Raw genomic sequence first — 24,061 nt, 5'->3', positions numbered from 1 at the left:
GCTCGCGCATATACCTCCCAGCGGGATTCCCAGCCGGACAGTAAGCTGAAATATGGATCACTTCGACCCCATTACTTTCCATTCCTCAACTTAGAAGTAAATTGTGCCCCATTGTCTGATAGAATCGCCTTGGGCTTACCAATATGAACAAAATAATCGTTCACAAGCTTGCTATAGACCGCTTTGGCTGTAGCTTTCCTAATCGGGTATAGTTTGATGAACTTGGAAAAAGCTTCTAGCACTACTAAAATGTAGGCAAAGTTTCCTGATGACTTGGGCACAGGTCCGTACAAGTCCACGCACAGTAACCCAAAGGTGTCGTTAGGCCTTATACTTTGCATAGGACCACGACTCGTACAGTTGGTAACCTTCACCTTCTGACATAAATCGCAAGTTTTCACTCTGTCAGTAACTCGTTTTAACATGTTGTTAAAATGCACTACTTCACTCAGCTTTTCCGTACATTTCTTTGGTCCACAGTGACCATACGCCAAATGGTAGTAGTCTATTATTTCCGTGACGTATTTGGTGGGCCAGCATACCCGCCAAATATTACTATCTTCACCCTTACGTATGTACAAGATATGATCGTATATCTTGTAATACTTCCTTAATTTCTCTCCTTCTGGACTCTTTTCATCATATCGGGTTTTCACCATATTTAAACAACCATCCTCGTTCTGATAACAACGTAGATTCTTACAGATGTTCATTATTAATTTACGTCCCTCAACTTCTTTAAAATAGTACAATTTGACCACTCCATCTGCCTCATCTTTCAATAAACCTTGATTAGACTCGGGCAACCGCGACAGCGCATCCGCTACGCAATTGTCGGTCTCTTTTACGTAACAGATGTCATAGTTAAATTGCTGTAAATACAACGACCACCTAGTCAGTCTTTCGTGAAGTAGTTTACAATCCTTCAGATAACTGAGCGCCTTATGTTCCGTATGAACAATCACCTTACGGTCCCATAGGTAACCCTTGAACTTCTTGAATCCCCACACGATAGCGAGACACTCTTTCTCAGAAATCGTGTAGTTTCGCTCACTTTTTGATAAAGTTCGACTCGCGAACGCTATCGTCCGGTGTTCCTTATCCTCTCCTTTACCAACTTCTTGGAACAGTTCTACCCCCACCCCGTAATTCGACGAATCCGTTCCCAGATGGAAGGGTAGCGATAAATCAGGATGAAATAGTAAGTTAGATCTTAACAACTCGTCTTTTAATCTCTCGAAAGCAGTCTGACACCCGTCAGTCCACACAAACGGAACATTTTTGTGTAAGAGGTTATTCAAATTTTCATCATTAAACACTTGTCCTTTTAAAATTTACGGTAAAATCCTGTGAGCCCTAGAAAACTTTTTAACTGTTTTCTAGACTTGGGTGGAGGACAATTCCTTATTGCCTTTAGTTTCTCTGGGTCTTTCGTAATACCAGCAGTGGTAATTACATGCCCTAAAAATTTCAGTTCCTGCTTCACAAATTCGCATTTCTTTAGCTTTAGAGTCATTCCGCCACGGCGCAATGCTCTAAAAACTTCATCTAACAGGTCACAATGGTCATGCCAAGTGGCATTGGCCAACAATAGGTCGTCAACATATACAGTTAATCTTGAACTCAAAGCCGGTCCTAGCACTTTATCTAGGGCCCTGATGAATACGGACACAGATATATTAAGTCCAAACGGCAGTACTCTACACTGATAACACCTGCCCGCAAACAAGAAGGCGGTGTATGACCTAGATTCTTCTTCGAGTTCTATTTGCCAGTAACTAGCCGTCAGATCGAGGCTAGTCATGAACTTAACGTCATGAAAACGTTGCAAAATCTCCTCCATACTCTCTGGTTTGTCTGTTTCGCGTTGAACGACCCTATTCAACGTGCGTGCGTCAATCACAATACGCACACTACCATCCCGTTTTGCTACAATGACCAAACCGTTATTGTATGGACTTGTACTTCTTTCAATCACTCCCCATTCGATCATCTTATCTATCTCCCGTTGCACTGCTTCCTTTTTGGACAGCGGTATAGCATACGGTCTCACGAAGAATGGTTCGTGCGGAATTACATGCAACTTGCATTTATATCCTTCCACAAGTCCCGGTTTGTCTGAAAACACACTCTTATTCCCCATTATTACTTCATACAGGCCTCGTCTTTGTTCGTGTGTTACGTTTGACACACCGTCTACAATACTTTCCAATTCACTTTCTACACTATTGTCAATGCCGAGATTCCTCACATTACAGTAGTTCATACCTACGTCAATACCATTCGGCCAGTTAACAATGTGTATAGGCTGGTATTGCCTATGCACACCGTCTCCTGCCTCGTCAAAACCAACTACTATTGTTTTATCTTGGGACGTACATGTCAAAGTTTTGCTTTCGCAATTAATCACTGCACGGTACTTTAATAGCCAATCTAACCCGATAATTACTTCCGTAGTTAAGTCTGGCACGACGACAAACTCTTGTTCAAATCGTGCCCCACATATCTCGAAGTTGAAAAAAATCTGCTTTGTGACCGGTTTACTGGCCTTCCCAGTAGCACCGATAATTTTCACTCCTGTTACTGGCATAACTACGATGCCGGGTCTGTCTTTCAGTAACTCAAATATTTTCCCAGATACAGCACTCAATTCTGCACCGGCGTAAATCAACACGTTTAGTTGTAGGTCGTGCATATTAACAGACACTACTATATGTCTACACTTGTCCTCGACTGTTTCTTTATTTTCCCACAGTAAATCCTCGTCTATATCCAGGTCATTCCAGAAAAAACCATCCGGCTTTGATCCTAAATTCGGCTTGTCTGGCGGCTTTTTCAGCCTCTGTTCACATACAGTTTTAATTTCAACACGTTTGTTCTGAGGCTTAGTCTCTAGCTTCGCCTCCAATACCGAAACCTTTTCCTGTAACTCGTCAACTAGTGAGTGTTGCTTTGCTATCAATTCACTAATTGTCACCTTCGTTGATTCCACTTTGGTCAGACTGATCTCATCTGCCAATCTACCTGAAGGAATGTGCCCAGTAGCATCTGAATTTACTTCCTCTGGATCTGCGCAACCCACACTGCTATCGTCTGACTGTATAATGTCAGCTCTAACCTCATACACGCTGTAATCTATGTGCTTTTCTACCAATCGTGTCCGGCTATCACTAAAATTTTCGTAATCTTTCTCCTTAATACTCTCGCAACGTTTAAACTGGAGGTTTGCGTCGGATGGGTCGGCTACTTCTACCACTATAACTTTCGGTTAAGTCTGCCGGTTAGGGCCAGAACTTTCCGTTACTACTTCAACATCTAACTCCTGCGGGACGAAACACGACGAATCTTGCTCGTGCTCCCCATTAACATAAACTATTTCTGGTAAAGTCTGCCGGTTAGGGCCAGAACTTTCCATCACTTCACAAATACTATCTTCCTGTGGGACTGCCTTAACCAGACCTCATCCCTCTCTGCATCCCCTCGCTCAATGACGGACGTGTTATCCGACATCTGATCTTCTCTCTACAATTGCGAATCATTCTTAAACTCAATCTCCAGTTCCGCTGTGGGTATTACAGCTGCCACTTTATAATCGATTTCCGGAACACTACTTAAATTGTTCTCACTGACAGTGAATGTATTTTCTACTGCCGTGTATACAGCTGACCTACTACTTGTGGGCGCACTCCTTTCTCCTAACACTGGCACACTCTCCCGCCGTTGATTATTCCACACGGAATTTTCATAACGACGACACCTGGGTTTTCTCCTGTTATTGGGCCGCCAAAATTTCTCCACGCCCGGTCGGCCCCTCACCGGCGCGGCTAATGGTTTCCCTGTCTCGTCCCAGCAGATACGCTCCCCGGATGCTGCAGAGGCGGCTGATCACACCCTCTGGCGTTATTACTATTCTGCGAAGCCCGTATCATGCTAGTGTGATACTGGTTTCCGTCATTCCTGTTATTATTCGCATTGTACCGATTGTCATTACGGCCCGAACCATTATTGTTATCGCTGTCAAGATTGCGGTATGCATTATTCCCATAGTTATCATTGTTGTGGTTGCTGTGGTACCCGTTGTTGTTACCACGGCCTCTACCAGTACCGCGATTATTGCGCCAATTGTCCTCGTCCTCAACTCTTTCCAGGAAATCATTGATTGTCCTGTAATTGCTTCCTACGTAACGTTTTGTATCATCTGGAAGCTTCATGTAGAGTTCCCAGACTATTTCGGATTCCGTGCGGCGATCACGCAAATAATCCAACTTGCGGATCCAGCCCTCACAAAACTCCTTCATCGAACCGCGCGAATTCGCATCGAAAGGCCTCGATACGACAAATTCGCGCCAGACACTTCGCTGTTTTTGCTCTGACCAGTATTCAGCCAGAAACAAATTTTTAAATTCGTCAAAAGTCAGGTTCGTAATGTTGAGGTTTAAGCCCGAACGCTTGGCATCACCAGCCAACACATCAATAATCGCATTAATTTTTCTCTCATTAGTCCATGAACTGGGTAAAACCCTTTCACAATTCTTAATGAAATCCGTCGCGTGTATACCGCCTTTTTTCAAGGGGTCGAACCGCTCCTGTTTCGTCAACAATTCCGAACTATGTGCATAGATTGGCACATAGCTCTGTTTTTCGTCAAGTTTCTTTTTTAATTCCGACACTCTCGTAATTACTTGGCAAGTGGTTGTCGCAAGCGTTTCTACTTCCCCTTTTTTCTCTTCGCTGGTATTAGCCTGCTTCGTCACTTTGGTATCTACTTCGGATACTAAAGCCTTTAAAGTTTCCACCTTCTTTTGATCCTCTTTTTTCACTAATTGAATTTGTTCCGTCACCTTATTCTCGATGATCGGAGCAACTGATTCTCCTACACTTTTCTCGATTCTGCTAATTTCGGAATTAAAACGAGTATTTATGCTCGCAATTTCCGCCTGAACGCCTATCATTTCCTGATTAAGATTACCGATTTCGGTATTAATTACAACAATATCTTCTTTGATTTTATCAACTTTTGTGTTAACAACTCCAACATTGTTGATAACAACGTTAATAGCTTTGTTCTGATTGTCTAGCATCCGTTCAAATTTTTCAGACTGAGCTTCTTGCTTGGCAGCCCGAGCTTCTTGCTTGGCAGCCTGAGCTTCTTGTTTGGCAGCCTGAGCTTCTTGCTTGGCAGCCTGATCTTCTTGCTTGGCCGATTGACTCTTGATTTCGTTAATCAAAACATTCAATAAATCAGTTAAATTCCCGGAAACTACCGGTTTTACTTCCGTAGCGGCTTCCTCTTTAATTGTCCCCCCGTATTCGTCATCAAGGGATTCAGATTTGATTTTCACTTCCGATTCCAAAACATTTTCTAAAGTTTGGATTTCCATTTCTGCTGTTTGTTGCGTTTCGGCGGTCGCGTCTTTCATGCTAGCCGCCTGCCCCTGAACAATGGGTACCGCGGTGCGCGTTTCCCACTGTTCGACCGATTGTTCCGTATCCAAGTCTACCAAATTTTGGCAATTGTTGCCTTCACTCATTTTAATAATTTTCAATATAAATGCCAAATCTCAAATATAATTAGGATTACTCCCACTAAAATTCTCGCTGACGTATCGCCCATTTCGTAACCAGTACTTTGTTACGAGATTTGCACAATGCAAATTCGTGTCCAGAACAACCTCAAATCTGAAGATTGTCCTGTCACGGTCGCCACGTGTAACCTCCCCCTCACTTATCGACCTTAATGACAGTGAAAAATTAAACCGCGTGTACCTAATGGAAATTTGGGAAAAAGCAATCATCACCGAAGTTAATCTGTCGGTAAAGAGGGAGGAAAGGGTTACATCTAAATGAAAGGAAAAATGCAAATGAAACTGGTGGAAATTAATTTTGAAAAGGGGTAAAGTTAATGAAGAAAGTAAATGTGCGGCCGTTACGTTAACAATTAACTAGCGGTAATTAGATATTTGAGATTTGGAGAAATTACGGTCGCCAGTCCTAAGGACAATTACTATAGTAACTGAAAAAGAAAGGTAATTACACAAATAATTAGCACTAGAAGCGTGGCAACTGAAGGTTGACATGTGTAGTGTGAAAACTGAAAGTTTGTCAGAAGTAATAACTTTCGCTGCACTCTGACTTAATTTAGCAAAAGAATTAATAAAACCGGAAAACTGAAAGTTAATTTAGTGACTGAAATTAATAAGAAGCTTCCTTTCTTAAGGACATCGAAATTCAGTAAAATACGGTTAGTCTTGGACTACCTCAACAATCATTTCAAAAGCTACTTGAATCTACGCAATTTAGAAATAAGAGATTTAGCTTTGAACTTGAATTAAATGATTCTGAACAATTAACAATAGTAAGATTTAGTACGTACCAAGCTGAGCTGCAGTCACAGGTAAGCTAAAATATGGTAACAAAACTAGCACTCTTAATTTGTGCTTGTGTAATCTAAGTATTGTAGCCAGCTATGAATACTTTGACTGAACTTTGAAATTAAAGCAGTGAAATGGAATTATGCTGGCGTTTGAATTTCAACGACACTCGGGTTCATTTCGGAAAAGGAAGGGACCCTGCTTGGTAATGCAATTGGGACAATGAGCAACAAAGGTTCATGCTAAGTAGCTGTAATTTTGTGATGTAACAATTTTAAAAGTTTGAAAAGCTGAGGTCTGCCATACAGTTCTAAAACTTTACGTGCTTCCAGTCTTCCTTGTTGGTTGATTGAAGGTTTGAAGCCGTCGATCGAGGGTGTGGCGACAGTCACTCATTGTCGGCCGTCGCTGTTGCAGAAGCTGGATGTTGGCGCGCCTTCTTCTCAACACGGTCACCAGACGAAACGGGCTCTTGATGTGCGCCAGCTAATGCTTCCCGTCCGCGACACCATGTCTGAAACTATTATCGCAAGTCGAGCGCAATTACATGCTGCCAAACCCCGAAAGCGCGGCAACTCGCGGGAGCTACACACAACACACCTGCTCCACTCGCTACTCCAGCCAGACTCCCTCTTCCCGCGCTCCACGCGGCAGAGTTAACACTACCAAAGATCCTACACACTTTGATTCTTCACACGACCCATCGATGTAATCGTTCGATAGCAGTTTTCCCTAGGCAAGACCCAGCGTAAAAATACAAATAATATTTATGAAGCAAACCAATTATACATCGACATAAGTGCATAAATATATATATATACAAACAGTAAAACAATTACAATATATAAAGAGACAGAAATGTCATATCTTGAGGTAACAAAACAAGGAAAAAAAAATAACAGTACAATAGATGGAAATAGGAGGATATGCATTTCCGGCGTTACAAGCTGCAGTTCCATCCAACGTCACAATTCTTCACGAATGTGTTGTAGCTTGCGAATGGATTCATGATTTTTATGCATACTTGCGCTTATTTTAGAACAGTTTTTGGAACCATCTATATCTTTTGGTATTACACACGCTCTTGGACGCTAAAGAATAATTCAAATTTTCTTAAATCAGGTAGGAAAGTGATGCAAAACAAACATTATGCGTAAGAGGCATCTGATGTTCTCCCTTCCCGCCGCTTGGAGCGCTAGTGTAGCTCCAGCTGTCAAACGGTGACAACTATTGCAGCAGTGAGCGTCGCTACACTTATGTTAGGCCGGTATTACACTATCAAATTTCTTTGTCAAATATCTTTGTCCAATATCTTTGTCAAACAGATTTGATGGCGTAATAGGGAACTTTGTCAAATATCGTCCAATATTTGATCAAATCTAGGGCCTCGCTGTAGATTTGATCAAAGAAGTCGCTTGTCTTCTGTTCACTGCAATGTGACATGTTACTACATGGAGCGCTAGCATCGCTGCATTCTGTCGTCTGTAGTGTTTTTATAAACATTGCGGGTAAATACAGTTGGTGTGTGCCGACAACTACAAAATTAATAGAGGTGTATGAAGCTGATGAGGCGCTTTACAACGTGAGGCACGCTGAATACAAAAACAGATTACAAAGATTAGAGACCTGACCTAACCTAACCTAACCTAACCCTCTCCTGTAGCAAGGAATCGGAGTGTTACAGTGAGCCTGTTTTCTGCATATATAGCAGTTCTTAAGTGAATATTGTGCCTTGTGATATGAGGATACACTTCATTGAGCACATAGAGAAATGTATGCTCATCCATTCTTAAGTAATTGATGTACGACTTGACGTCCTCCACTATAAGCTCACGTAACAAGTTTTGTTGAATGCTTTTTATCGTGTAGTCGTAAAACCCAAGGCTTCACCCAGCTATGTTTCTTTTTTTTTTCCCCCGCTTGTCTTCCACATATGCACACAGTGCAATTGTGGTACATTCAACTGCTGCAGTTAATAACAAGTTGTTGTCAGCCATCTTGAACTTTGACGAAAAATATGATGACAGTGTAATACCCCTTCTGCCGCTACGTCAAAGATCTTTGTCAAACATATTTGACGGAACATTTGATCACATCTTTGATCAAATTTTTGACAAAGAAATTTGATAGTGTGATACCTGCCTTAAGACTGTACTATAGTGAAGTCGGCGTTAAGTTGATCCGTGACAGCTGGCAGCGCTGTTGCCAGCTTTCAGCTACGAAGCGCTGACGGTTGCAGGCGGAAACAGTTGCTGTCTACAGAGCTCCGGAAACTCTGAGGCGTTGCCGTAGGAACGTTTACAAACTCGCTTAGCGTGATTGGCTGCAGTGGGCGCGCGGAGCTGCAGTGCCCAGCATCTTACAGCGACTCGGCTATAGCCTGGTCATTACCTGGCCGCACACGAGCGGATTTTAGCGACGGGTGACGGATATTTCAGAAGGATTCTGCAGAAGAGGCAGGCCCCACCAACGTGTTACTGGACGCGCCACCCTGCGGTTCTCGAAACCAACGGCATCGCATCCCTATTTCTGCTAAGTCTGAGCAGCACATGGAGGCACCAGCTGATTTTTGTGATTTTGGCTTAGAGCATGCGGTACCTATACTCCCGACTTTTGAATCTTCCACACTTCGTGCAAATGTCGCAAGGTGGTGGAATGATCACAGTTCATCACATCTTCATCACCACACCCCAAAAGTCTTCCTGGACGTGGGATTGCCACTAATGTCAAAACGATCCTCTTTAAAACCAGAAAACCATTTACATGATCTGTCCAGCGGCATTATCCCCACGTTTCTGGCTGCCTCCACCTCTCTATTGAACTCAAACACAAGAATGTGTCGGAAATGTTTCGATTTATCCACTTGTCACTCCATTTTATAGCGTCTACAGGTCCACTCGTTGTCTCCAAATGACAAAATGTGCAATCGCAAGTAGCAGCAGTGAACTACAAACAAAAAATGACAATGGATAAATACACCCATAGCAACCAGAATACCAACATGCAAAACCAATCTAATACATCTCGGTCATCTATGTTATGTAACGAATGACATGTAACAAACATTGTATGATAGTTTCTATAAAAGAATGCACAGTACGACTACACGATATGGTGTGTTTGTTGTGTAGTACCAGCCACCCGATTGTCTTTCAGTATTGGTCAGACATAATTTCAACTTTATATTATATTTTTTTCGTCTAGAAGAAGATAGATATAGAAGATGGATACATTAATGTAATAAAGACAATGTACAGAGGACACAATTGTAGAATTAGAACACCATTGGGGAACTCCTAATACTTCGAAATAAGGCAAGGACTTAAGCAAGGAAGTATCTCCTGCACTGTTTAATGTTGTGATGGACGGAGTGAATAGGGCAGTTAAAGATATAGTAAAAGAAAAAGTCAAAAAGATAATTTTTGCACATGATATGGTAATATGAGGTAATAAAGAGGTAGATGTACAGTTACAACTTGATGCGTGGAAGGAAATAATCGAAAGTTATGGATTAAAAATAAAGATAAGAGTGAAGTAATGGTATTTTCGAAGAGAGAAAGGGATCGACGGAAATATTACCTTGAATGGAGAACCCCTCAAAGTGGTAGAAAGTTTCACTTATTTAGGGAGTGAAATATCTAGGGATGGAAGAATAACTAACGAAATTAATAGGAGGTTACAGAAGGAAGGCAATTTCTACCAAACAATTAAACGTCTGATTTGGAATAAGGAAGTTACAGAAAAAGCAAAACTCCTTATGTATAAGAATTATTACTTCCTTTGTCACCTACGGTGGAAAAACATGGACAATGACAGAAAGGGACTGGAGCAGACTCCAGGCAGGGGAAACGAAATTTCTTAGAGCAGTTAAGGGAAAAACAAAAATACCTTAAACAAGAAAGTATGAGAGCAGAAATTGAAAAAAAGAGATTAAGATGGTATGGGCATGTTAAGAGGATGCATGGGCATGGACTTCCCAAAATTATGGAAGAACTAAAGATGCATGGGAAAAGACCTAGAGGACGCTCAAGAACACGGTGGAAAATGGGAGTGAGAATATCTGTGGAAAGGAGAGGTGTGACCTGGCAGCAAGTGGAGGAAGAAAAGTGGTGGGAGGACCGAGCCAAATGGAGAGGACTCGTCAGCACCCAGACCCGGCAGTAGCTGCAGCGGGATCCGGATATAGATAGATTTTTTTCCGTTCTTACCACTTTTCAGACCGACATGGCTGAAAATAAGAAAAAGATAAAGCCCTCTGAAGTGAAGATTAAAGAAAGAGGAAATCGGGGGCTCAGTGAAGAGAGATCCTGATATCGTTACCTTTTAAACGACAGTAAGAAAAGAAAAAGACCGCCACCGAAGAGAAGAGATTAACATCGGAAAAAAGAAAGGCTGAAATGTACTTGAAGCAAGTTGAAATTATATCGGGTGTTCCAAACGAAAATAAACACGCACAAGGTGGCCGTGGAAAACCGATTACGTAGATGCAAAGAAAACTGGAATTAACTGCTAATGGGCCAACAGAAGAGACTGAAAAGTGGATCATACAGGATGTTTCCGTAAGAACGTGCAAAGATACAGGGGGACGTAGAGGGTGCTCCAGCGAACAATTTGCGCTACGGAACCTGGGGTCGAAGAAGCCAGCTTAAGGACGTAACAGGAATAAAATCACATTACTGTGTTACTTTTTTATTGACATTAGTTACAGTTAATTGTAATATCATCACTGACACAACGAAACTATCATTCGTACTGTATTTTACAAAAGTGCTGAAACTGATGGCTATAAACCTCAATGCAAGCATGACATCCTCGAACAAGATTCTGACGCACCCTGACAAATACCCCTGGTGTGTTTCGAACCACATCACAGGCAGCTACAGTTCTGGCAACTAATTCCATCTCTGCATCCACTGGGGTCTCATACACGTGTGACTTTAGATATCCTCAAAGCAAATAATGAAGGGGATTCAGGTCAGTTGACCTCGCAGGCCGTGGTATAGGAGCTCCCCTCCTAATTCAGCGACCAGGAAACACAGCACTGAGATGGTTTCGGTGCATCATGTCGTATCTACATCCTCTCACGAACAGCTAAGGGTACGTTCTCCAACAACTCGGGTAGAGCTCTTTGCACGAACCTCAAGTACACGTGGCCATTCAGACAGGACAATAAGAATGTCGCCTACTGCTCCGGCCAAGAATGTACATGTAAAGTAGCAGCACAGTATTTGTAAGCTTGTACACATGTTAGTTGCAAATAAGCTGGAAAACAATAATGCCAGACAACGCGGGAGACTAGTTACTTCCGTGTCACACTAAGCTGCCTTCTCCACGACCCCTGGTTCCCTACCTCAAATTGTTTACTGGATTATTACGTTATGTCCTGTTACATTTTTGCAAACTGTTACAGAAACACTGTGCATGTCTGCAGGCATTTGAAGAAGACTGGGTGCAATTTACACGTTCGGCACGTGTTGGGTGTTTAAGGAACCATCTTCACTCGAGCACAGACGATATTTAATTTACTTAACTTAGATTATATGTATCGACTTTTTAAGACAGGAGAAAGCAAAAACAGAGGAATTAACAACGCTCTCTTGTCGCAGCCAATAGGCATATACACTCTTATGTCATTCGTTGTCCTAGAAGAAGGTAATATTTTGTGTGGCTCCACATTTAGCCATATTGATACTTATTAGCAGAAAAGAGGCGCAGAATTAATAAGTCGCTCTCATTTGTGAATTATCTGCAATTATTTACCTACAATTTTACGTAAGTGTCATTTATATCGTAATGTATATGTTGAAATGAATATATGTTTTATTTAATCGTATGCTTTTCTCTGTTTTAGTAGTTTTAGTCGCTCCATTGTCATGATTGAAGCTGAGGTCAGATATCAGATTTTGTCTACAAAAAAATATACAGGGTGTTACAAAAAGGTACAGTCAAACTTTCAGGAAACATTCCTCACACACAAAGAAAGAAAATATGTTATGTGGACATGTGTCCGGAAACACTTACTTTCCATGTTAGAGCTCATTTTATTACTTCTCTCCAAATCACATTAATCATGGAATGGAAACACACAGCAACAGAACGTACCAGCGTGACTTCAAACACTTTGTTACAGGGAATGTTCAAAATGTCTTCCGTTAGCGAGGAGACATGCGTCCACCCTCCGTCGCATGGAATCCCTGATGCGCTGATGCAGCCCTGGAGAATGGCGTATTGTATCACAGCCGTCCACAATACGAGCACGAAGAGTCTCTACATTTGGTACCGGGGTTGCGTAGACGAGAGCTTTCAAATGCCCCCATAAACGAAAGTCAAGAGGGTTGAGGTCAGGAGAGCGTGGAGGCCATGGAATTGGTCCGCCTCTACCAATCCATCGGTCACCGAATCTGTTGTTGAGAAGCGTACGAACACTTCGACTGAAATGTGCAGGAGCTCCATCGTGCATGAACCACATGTTGTGTCGTACTTGTAAAGGCACATGTTCTAGCAGCACAGGTAAAGTATCCCGTATGAAATCATGATAACATGCTCCATTGAGCGTAGGTGGAGCGAAACTAAAATGAGATCCAACATGGAAATTAAGCGTTTCCGGACACATGTCCACATAACATCTTTTCTTTATTTGTGTGTGAGGAATGTTTCCTGAAAGTTTGGCCGTACCTTTTTGTTAACACCCTGTATAATGAGCCCTGGCTACGTTTCGTACATCTTCGGACGTGAACTAAACATTGGTGAACAGCTGAAGTAGTAGCAATGAGATCCAATGCTTATGAATTCTGTTCATATTCAACACATATTAGTACCGTGTATCGTTAACAACCGATACTATGAAAGAAAACACAATGGCCTGTATTTCAAGACACTTTCTACAAGCCGTGTAATTGTAACTCTTTTTTATTTCCGACGTAATTAAGAACTATAAATAAAAAGTAAAAATCATTACACTGTGCAATTCACAGAGCGTGTCTTCAGGTAAGAAAACAGTGTATTAATACTGCAATTAACCACCACGGTTACACAGTAAAGTCGAAAACCGTAAGCCGACCGACACTGCACGAGTCTGCCCTGTATGTAATGCAGATTTAGTTCCCAGGTGCAGCCTGATGTCTGTCAGGCAGAAGCTAAATTAAATTTCCGTGAAATCTGACACTTCCTGGCAGATCAAAAATGTGTACGACGCCGGGTTTTTGTCTTTGGCGAGAAAGTGCTCTACGGACTGTGCTATCCAAGCAGGACTCACGACCCGCCCTCACATCTTCACTTACACCTGCTTTTCCTGCCGTGTGATTTAGATTCATCGACATTGCTCGCCCTCCTGGGTTGGCGAAATAGAAAAATTCGACAGACAAGCACACTGAGTGCTTTAACTTATTATTACAATAAACTACTCAACTTGTAATAACAATCATCCAGACGAAATCTGATGGTGGCTCAGTACCGATGCCATGTGTTAAGGATGTCGATTTCTCAGCTTAGTTTGGTGAGAACTGTTGGGCAAGCCAGATGTCAAAGACAGATACAGGCAGAATCATTGGCCAACGTGTGCCACAATGAACGCAACTCACAGCGTTTGGTCAACCCCTGACGCAGTAACATGAAACAAATTTTTCCCATAAACTTGAATGTAGGACTTTATTCCCTAACAAATCTGTAAGGATCAGATTGTGTTGCATTAGTTGTGTCGTACACTGCGCCACCTTTTTGGCTTACCTAAAATGACGGAATAAAATTAATGTAGAGTAATGAAATTACGGGATACATTTGATACATTTGACTAAGTAACATATTTAAGTGATTAACGTTGCAAGGTTACAGGTTAGCAACGGCAAATGTGAAATGCTACTACATTAATAACAGATGTAAGTACAGTTGCGGACAGAACGAGCGAGAGCCCTCGCCTTTTCGTTATGCTGATCCGCACAGCTTTAAAGTCTGCTACACAGCATAACAGGCAAGGCGACGAAGTGTTACCAACACACTATGCAAGTTCGCTCCGCTGATGTGCTGAGATAGCTAGCACTGGAGAAACTCGCACTTCGAAGACGCCACAGCATGGTCTGCCACCTCTTCGTGGGACACGAAATACGTCGAGTATAAGCCAACGTGTTGTATTCGCATATCTGTGACTATGTCTTGTATCTAAAGTGTGGTTACGGACATTACGTCTGCTCAGTTTGCGAATCTAACGTCATGAATAAAGACAAGGGGAAATGAATTGGGCCACTATGGCTGCAGTGCATTAGGACTTTGATTTTATGAGACAGATCTGATGACGGTCATTAAAGACCGAAACCGGTAATCTGTTAAACAGAAAAGATTGTGACCATAGACGTAAATTAAAGGAAACTTATTACATATACGGGTCACTGTGTTTTTTCGCGACCGCGATTCTAGGCGCGCAGTCCGGAACCGAGCGACTGCTACGGTCGCAGGTTCGAATCCTGCCTCGGGCATGGATGTGTGTGCTGTCCTTAGGTTAGTTCGGTTTAAGTAGTTCTAAGTTCTAGGGGACTGATGACCATAGATGTTAAGTCCCATAGTGCTCAGAGCCATTTTTTCGCGACGATGTCGCAGCTTGTGAATGAATTAGGCGTCCTTCGTCTTCCGTAACATCAAATATATTTTAGTTATTCTTTCTTAAATGGACTGCGCAGAAAATCATTCACCAGAAGTGAATAACTTTTTAGTAACACCAGATGATATTAACAGCTTGCCGGCGCGGGTTAGCCGTGCATTCAACGGCGTCACATCGCGGACCGCGCGGCTCCCTGCGCCGTCAGTTCGAATCCTTCCCCGGGCGTGGATGTGTGTTAGGTTAGGTAGGCTGAACTAGTCCTAGGTCTAGGGGACTGATGACCTAAGCAGTTTGGTGCCATAGTTCTGAGAGCCATTTTTTGACCTTTCGCGAGGCTCGAATTCTCTCTGAACTGCCAATAAATATTCCAAAGAACGACTGATAGCTGAAATCTATTATTTATATTACAAAACGCAACAATAGTTTCCCATACCTAACTTGTAATACGAGTTACGTGTGGGAAAGTACTGATGCGTAAGGTAGCTCAAGATATGTGTAGCACCCCCTCCTTGAGGCTTTCTGTATCCGCCACTGGGTGTAACCGCCAGAATGCTGAATGCAAGCGAGCAAACGTGCAAGCATTGCGTTGTACAGGGGCGGACGTCAGTTTGTGAGACGGAGTTCGATGCCCGTTGCAGTTGGTCGGTCAGTATAGGGATGCTAGAGTTGTGTCGTCCAATGATGTCCGATATGTACTCGACTGCAGACAGATCTGGTGATGGAGCAGGCCAAGGCAACATGCCGGCGCTCTGTAGAGCAAGTCGGGTTACAACAGTGGTATTATTTCATAGAAATAGCAGATAGATCTCTGATCTTTTAAACCAAATGAAGTTGGTTGCCGTTCTGCAATAGGACGAGTGTCCAGTACAGACAGCGGGAAACTGCGGCATGGAACGGCGGAGGACGAGTCCTACACATACATGCGTACTTTACGCCACGACACGCAACAACACAGACGTTATTATATATAAATACAGAAAACTGCAAGCCAGACACTTTTTTTGGAAACAGTTATTATTCGTTGAACCGGTTTTCGAATCTTTTCAGGCTCACCTTCAGATAGTTTTCCGGATTTTTCATATCTGTTTCAGGCATAATACTGCGACAAGCGATGGAACAGGGATATTATTGTCTCAGCAATGCTGTACCAGTTCTTATGCCGTGTGTATGTTGCTCGATTCTGTCGGCATTGTTATCACAATAGTAGTACCCGATTTTCCTCTTTTCTATAATAACGCAGTATTTGAAACTAATGCGAATTTTACGAATAAAAATTGCGCCTTTCTTCAAAAAAAGGGTATCTTTCAAAACGAAAAATTTTAACATTGCTGCTATGGCTAATTGATATTCCTTATTTTTTACTCAGCTGTTAGTAAGAAATGAAGAAGACTTGTTATACTCGATGTCACACACATACGGAAAATATTGGATATTCAGAAATAAAATACCGGTTTCAACCGGTCGGTTTTTCCCCATCCCTATCACCCACTGTGAAGTAAGGTTTGTCATTCTGCATTCTCTCAGGGTCTGCCGATCTAATTTTGTAATGTTCTGCACCGAAAAAATGGTTCAAATGGCTCTGAGCGCTATGGGACTTAACTTCTGAGATCATCAGTCCCCTAGAACTTAGAACTACTTAAACCTAACTAACCTAAGGCCATCACACACATCCATGCCCGAGGCAGTATTCGAACCTGCGACCGTAGCGGTCGCGCGGTTCCAGACTGTAGCGCCTAGAACCGCTTGTTGTGCAACCACCCAACTGTTCCATCCACAGTCTAATTACCTCTGACTACAGTCTTGCGGAAATCTAGGAAGCTGGAAACGTTTAGTTGCATATGTTCTTCGCAAGAAGTCATGAGTGAATAAAGCAAGCTGTGTTTCATCTGTGCTGTTCTCTGAGAGAAGCACGAATTCCGCGAAGAAGACTACAGCTTATGCTTATCCATTACGGATATTTTAGAACCGCGACTGTAAATTGAATGTAAATAAGTTATACAAGACTGCAGCCAGTCACTTTTTTTGAATAATTGTGTTTTATTCCATGTTTGAGCTTGGAGTATGTTTTAGAATCCTTGCAAGACATATTGGCCTAGAGTTCTGTGCACCCGACCTTTTAGCCTTTCCGTAAACAGGAGTGACTTGTGCTCTATCGCAGTCACACGGGACTGTTCGCTGGGAAAGATCTGGAGTTCTGACAGGGCAGGAGCGCCCTCTGGTTTTCATGTCAGTATGGCCAAAACATTTTGCCCATACAGGTGATTTAGAAATTTTGATGACATTGCTATCAGCACATCCTTTTGAAAATACACGCAAGAGTTCGGAGTTTGGATAGCAGCAGGTCGCCATGTGTGTCTGACTTCGACCTTCCTCTTGAGAGGGGTGTAGGTGATGCAGCTGGGATCCTCCTGACGTATTCTAGTCTCGTTCTGCCTCTTGTGTTTTCCCTTCTACCGTCCTTTCGGTGACACTTTTAATAACATCGGGTCTCAGAAAACGGCCTACCCATGTGAGGCTTATCTTCAGGAGACAGGGGCCTCTGTTACCGCATTTTCTGGAGCACCTCTTTGTTGATACCTTGTCTACTCAGGAAGTCGTATATGAACCTTCTACGACAGCACGCATCTCGAGGGCAGTTATTTCATGATTATCTGCTTCTCCGAATGCCCGTGTTTCACTTCTGTACAGCAGCACATTCCATAAAAGCGTCTTTCTGAGTTTTGTCCGGAGATGTCTATGTTGCTGTTAGTGAAAAGGTTTTTCCCTTGTTAAAAGCAGTTTTTTGCCTGGTGCATTCAGCTTGCAACATCCTTCCTTCACGCTCCGTACCATAGACCTTGCTGGTGGTGGGGAGGCTTGCGTGCCTAATAATAAAAAAATAGGAGTGCGGGTAAGCTACTACAAATAGCATAGTGAACGCATTATTGTGGCCAAGATAGACACGAAGCCCACGCCTACGACAGTAGTACACGTTTATATGCCAACAAGCTCTGCAGATGACAAAGAAATTGAAGAAATGTATGATGAGATAAAACATATTATTCAGATAGTGAAGGGAGACGAAAATTTAATTCTCATGGGTAACTGCAACTCGATAGTAGGAAAAGGAAGAGAAGGAAACGTAGTAGGTGAATATGGAATGGGATTAAGGAATGAAAGAGGAAGCCACCTTGTAGAATTTCGCACGGAGCATAACTTAATCATAGCTAACACTTGGTTCAAGAATCATAGAAGATTCTATACATGGAAGAAGCCTGGAGATACTGACAGGTTTCAGATACATTAGATAATGGTAAGACAGAGATTTATGAACCAGGTTTTAAATTGTAAGACATTTCCAGGGGCGGATGTGGACCCTGACCACAATCTATTGGTTGTGAACTGTAGATTAAAACTGAAGAAACTGCAAAAAAGTGGAAATTTAAAGAGATGGGCCTTGGATAAACTGACTAAACATGAGATTGTTCAGAGTGTCAGGGAGAGCATAAGGGAACAATTCACAAGAATTGAGGAAAGAAATACAGTAGAAGAAGAATGGGTAGCTTTGGGGGATGAAGTAGTGAAGGCAGCAGAGGATCAAGTAGGTAAAATGACGAGGGCTAGTAGAAATCCTTGGGTTACAGAAAAAATATTGAATTTAATTGATGAAAGGAGAAAACATAAAAATGCAGTAAATGAAGCAGGCAAAAAGGAATACAAACGTCTCAAAAATGAGATCGACAGTAAGTGCAAAATGGCTAAGCAGGTATGGCTAGAGCACAAATGTATGGATGTAGAGGCATATATCACTAGGGGATACAGGATACTACTGCCTACAGGAAAATTAAAAAGACCTTTGGAAGAAAGAGAACCACCTGCATGAATATCAAGAGCTCAGATGGAAACCCAGTTCTAAGCAAAGAAGGGAAAACAGATAGGTGGAAGGAGTATATTGAGGGTCTATATAAGGGTGATTTACTTGAGGACAATATTGTTGAAATGGAAGAGGCTGTAGATGAAGATGAAATGGGAGATATGGTACTGTCTGAAGAGTATGACAGAGCACTGAAAGACCTGAGTCGAAACAACGTCCCGGGAGTAGACAACATTCCATTAGAACTACTGACAGCCTTGGGAGAGCCAGTCCTGACAAAACTCTACCATCTGGTGAGCAAGATGTATGAGATGGGCGAAGTACCCTCGGACTTCAAGAAGAACATAATAGACGGAATGAGATTTTCACTCTGCAGCGGAGTGTGCGCTGATATGAAACTTCCTGGCAGATTAAAACTGTGTGCCAGGCAGAGACTGGAACTCGGGAGCGAGCGAGACCGAGTTCGAGTCTCGGTCCGGCACATAGTTTCAAGAATATAATAATTCCAATCCCAAAGAAAGCAGGTGTTGACAGATGTGAAAATTACCGAACTATCAGTTTAATAAGTCACGGCTGCCAAATCCTAACGCGAATTCTTTACAGACGAATGGAAAAACTGGTAGAAGCCGACATCGGGGAAGATCAGTTTGGGTTTCGTAGAAATATTGGAACACGTGAGCCAATACTGACCCTACGACTTATTTAGAAGCTAGATTAAGAAAAGGCAAACCTACGTTTCTAGCATTTGTAGGCTTAGAGAAAGCTTTTGACAATGTTGACTGGAATACTCTCTTTCAAATACTGAATGTGGCAGGGGTAAAATACAGGGAGCGAAAGGCTATTTACAATTTGTACAAAAACCAGATGGCAGTTATAAGAGTTGAGGGGCACGAAATGGAAGCAGTGGTTGGGAAGGGAGTGAGACAGAGTTGTAGCCTCTCCCCAACGTTATTCAATCTGTATATTGAGCAAGCAGTAAAGGAAACGAAACAAAAATTCGGAGTAGGTATTAAAATCCATGGAGAAGAAATAAAAAATTTGAGGTTCGCCGATGACATTGTAATTCTGTCAGAGACAGCAAAGGACTTGGAAGAGCAGTTGAATGGAATGGACAGTGTTTTGAAAGAAGGGTATAAGATGAACATCAACAAAAGCAAAACGAGGATAATGGAATGTGGTCGAATTAAATCGGGTGATGCTGAGGGAATTAGATTAGGAAATGAGACACGTAAAGTAGCAAAGAAGTTTTGCTATTTGGGGAGCAAAATAACTGATGATGGTCGGAGTAGAGAGGATGTAAAATGTAGACTGGCAATGGCAAGGAAAGCGTTTCTGAAGAAGATAAATTTGTTAACATCGAGTATAGATTTAAGTGTCAGGAAATCGTTTCTGAAAGTATTTGTATGGGGTGTAGCCATGTATGGAAGTGAAACGGAGACTATAAATAGTTTGGACAAGAGGAGAATAGAAGCTTTCGACATGTGGTGCTACAGAAGAATGCTGAAGATTAGATGGGTAGATCACATAACTAATGAGGAGGTATTGAATAGAATTGGGGAGAAGAGGACTTTGTGGCACAACTTGACAAGAAGAAGGGATCGGTTGGTAGGACATCTTCTGAGGCATCAAGGGATCACCAATTTAGTATTGGAGGGAAGCGTGGAGGGTAAAAATCGTAGAGGGAGACCAAGAGATGAATACACTAAGCAGATTCAGAAGGATGTAGGCTGCAGTAGGTACTGGGAGATGAATCAGCTTGCACAGGATAGAGTAGCATGGAGAGCTGCATCAAACCAGTCTCAGGACTGAAGACCACAACAACAACAAGCAGGCAAAGGATTCAACAATCTCCAGTCGCTCATTGTTAAGTGAGGATTGTGAGCATTTTTATGTGAGCATTGTTTTGTGTGCTCACCGCTAGGAGTTTAGTTTTGCCTGTGTTATACAGGGTCAGGAACTGTTTGAAGAACTTGTAAGGGTTTTGCAGGGTAAGCTGTGGTGAGAAATAGCTGTTAAGAAAAAGTTCGGTTCGTTCCGCCGGTTCCGAGTTAATTAGGGCGCAAGTTAGCCAGTACGCCGTTCTGCTCGCAAATTCAAGCGACCCATCAGAGAAGGTGTCATCAGATGTGTGCCTCGTTTGGTTTCCTAAAACCGAACGCGTGAGCTGTACGAAAATTTGACATGGGGCGGTAGTAAGGATCGAACCCTAACCGAAGGCTGAGTAGTCTCGCGCGCTGTCATGTACGCTATGAGAACCACTGACACAAGTATTGCATCCGGCCGCTTGAATTTGCGCGCGCAAGGGCCTGATTGGCTAACTTCAATGCTAATTGACTCAGGAACGGCGAAACTTATTAGATCTTTTTCTGAGTAATTTGTAAAGTGTGCATGCCATTTTGATTTCTGTAGGTTCTCGTTGTGCACGTGAGAGAGACAGAGCAAGTTATGATCTTTGGTCTTGTCGTTGCACAGTCTTTGCCCCTGCGCAGCCTCATACATTCTCAGTTGAAGTGTGGTACGTGCTGAACGTATTCAGTAGTGATATGTTCACGTGTGATCGTATGTGTCACATGAAAAAAGATTTCTTGCAAAGGACAGCAAGGATGAATATGATGTATATATTGAAAGGCGAAAAGAATATAAATTTTGAATAATGTTACTTTTTTTAAAGAGAAGAAGTTTTAGGAAAGACTGCAGTAAAGCGCAGCTAGTTTGTTGGAATGATTATTGTCAGTTAATTGTTTACTTGATCACAGCTGAGAGAAAGACCACCCCACTTCCCTGAGTCATGCATTAACATCTCAACTGATTAAGCTGTTTGGTTTTTATAGAAATTCTCTGTCAACTCTATACCCTTTTAAAATCATTTTTCACTTTGTTAAGAACAGTATTGTTCAGATCAATGTTATGTGTGAAGATCACGTGAAGTGTTACTCTGTCTTTTTGAATACGTACTTCATTCTAAAATCGTTGTCTTGTAAAATCATTTCATAGGAATACTTACCCTCTCCGTCCCACTGTTTAAAAATGGTTATGTCATTAAGCATTGTCATGCTGCACCATATGGTACGCAACAGTCTGAATACTGTTTGGAAATTTTATTTAAAAAAAAATAGAAAGCTGGCTTAGCCGCTGTCTGCTTGCTGTCTGTTGTTATGCTGTCGAGAAGTCTGCCACAATGTTGTCAAGAAGTGAGGTACGCGCAAATTTTGATCAGGGCCAGTTAATTGTTTTACTTCAGTTGCGCAATTAATATAACGATAAGCTGTATTCACATCAGTTACAGTTCGATTTAAATTAGGTTCTGTTTAGTCAAAGATTAGCATACGCGTTCAAGTTGGATAACAGTTTGTGAATACGTACACTGAAGCGCCAAAGAAACTGGTATTAACATCCGTATTCAGATACAGAGATACGTGAACAGCCAGAATGCGTCGCTGCGGTCGGTAACGCCTGCATAAGACAACAAGTGTCTGGCGCGGGTTGTTAGGTCGGTTACTGCTGCTACAGTGGCAAGTTTTATAACTTAACTTTAAGTGAGTTTGAACGTGGTATAGTTGGCGCACGAGCGATGGGGCACGGCATCCCCGAGGTAGCGATGAAGTGGGGATTTTCCCGTACGACTGTATCGTGAATATCAGGAATCCGGTAAAACATCAAATCTCCGACATCGCCTCGACCGGAAAAAGATCCTGCAAGAACGGGACCAATGACGATGGAAGAGAATCGTTCAACGATACGGAAATGTCAGCGTGCGAACCAGTCAACGAAATATCATCGATATGAGTTTTTGGAGCCGAAGGCCCACTCGTGTACCCTTGATGACTGCCCCACACAAAGCTTTACTCCTCGCCCGGGCCCGTCGACACCGACATTGGACAGTTGATGACTACAGACATGTTGCCTGTTCAGACGAGTCTCGTTTCAAATTGTATCGAGCGGACGTACGTGTCGGGGTATTGAAACAACCTCATGAATCCATGGACCCTGCATATCAGCAGGGGACTGTTCAAGCTGATGGAGGCTCTGTCATGGCGTGGGGCACGTGCAGTTGGAGTAATATAGGACCCCTCATACGTCTAGGTACGACTGCGACAAGTGACGCGTACTTAAGCATCCTGTCTGATCACCTGCATCCATTCATGTCCATTGTGTATTCCGACGGGCTTGGGCAATTCCAGCAGGACAATGCGACACTACATACGTCCTGAATTGCTACGGAGTGACTCCAGGAACACTCTTCTGTGTTTATACACTTCCACTGGCCACCATGACCATTATTGAGGATATCTGGGATGCCTTGCAATGTGCTGTTCAGAAGAGATCTCCACTCTCTCGTACTCTTACAGATTTATGGACAGCCCTGTAGGATTCATGGTGTCAGTTCCCTCCAGCACTTCTTCAGACATTAGTCGAGTCCGTACCACGTCGTGTTGCGGCACTTCCGCGTGCTCGCGGAGGCCCTACACACGTGTACAGTCTTCAGTGTATAATATAGGAACTGAATCCTTATCGCAGCTAACCAATTAATCTAAAGGGCTCTAAATCAAATATGGGAGTCTCTTTTTCCAGTCAGCGACGTATGCCACGGCAACATTTCATCTATTTGCAGGATGGAAGCAGCACCTTGATCGGCGACAGGTAACAATCCGAAGCCGTCAAGGAGGGACTTCTTAACATTCTCTGGAGTAAAATAAACTGATAGATGAAAGACGTCCTACGTTTCAGATGAGAATCTTTCTTGCAGATCTGTGATCCAAGACTAGTGAGGGTGGAGAGATTGCACTTTCCTCTGTCGTGTCCAGAGAGAGAACTAGGACACATTGCTGTTACAGACGGGTCTTACCTCAGTCGATTCTCTCGTTGAGTAGAAGCAGTCGTGGGCCGCTTGTAGGACTACGGCAGCTGCTGGAGACAAGCTGTAAGTGGCGCACAGTATGGAACTCCGAGAGGATATAAGGAAGCAGGGTATAAGTTCTGAGTACCTTGTTAACGAACTTGCAAGGCCCCTCTGGCACTACCATTAAGTCTGACTTCCCATCTACTGCTCTGAGTCTGTCTCCGTAGCGACGGCGGGCGCCGAGGCTACCAAATCGGCCAATGTTCGACGTCTGGAGACGACATGTGACCCAGTGATGGTGTCTGGATACTGCTGTTTCCTACTCTGCCTGTGTACTGTAGGCCATCACATGGATGTCAGCACAACAGTCTTCGAAGCCCTATGCGCGGCTAGTCACGTCCGCAGTA

The sequence above is a fragment of the Schistocerca piceifrons genome, chromosome 9 (assembly GCF_021461385.2).
Source record: "Schistocerca piceifrons isolate TAMUIC-IGC-003096 chromosome 9, iqSchPice1.1, whole genome shotgun sequence".
NCBI lineage: Eukaryota > Metazoa > Arthropoda > Insecta > Orthoptera > Acrididae > Schistocerca > Schistocerca piceifrons.
The sequence above is the reverse complement of the archived record's forward strand: the minus strand, read 5'-3'. Positions refer to the sequence as shown.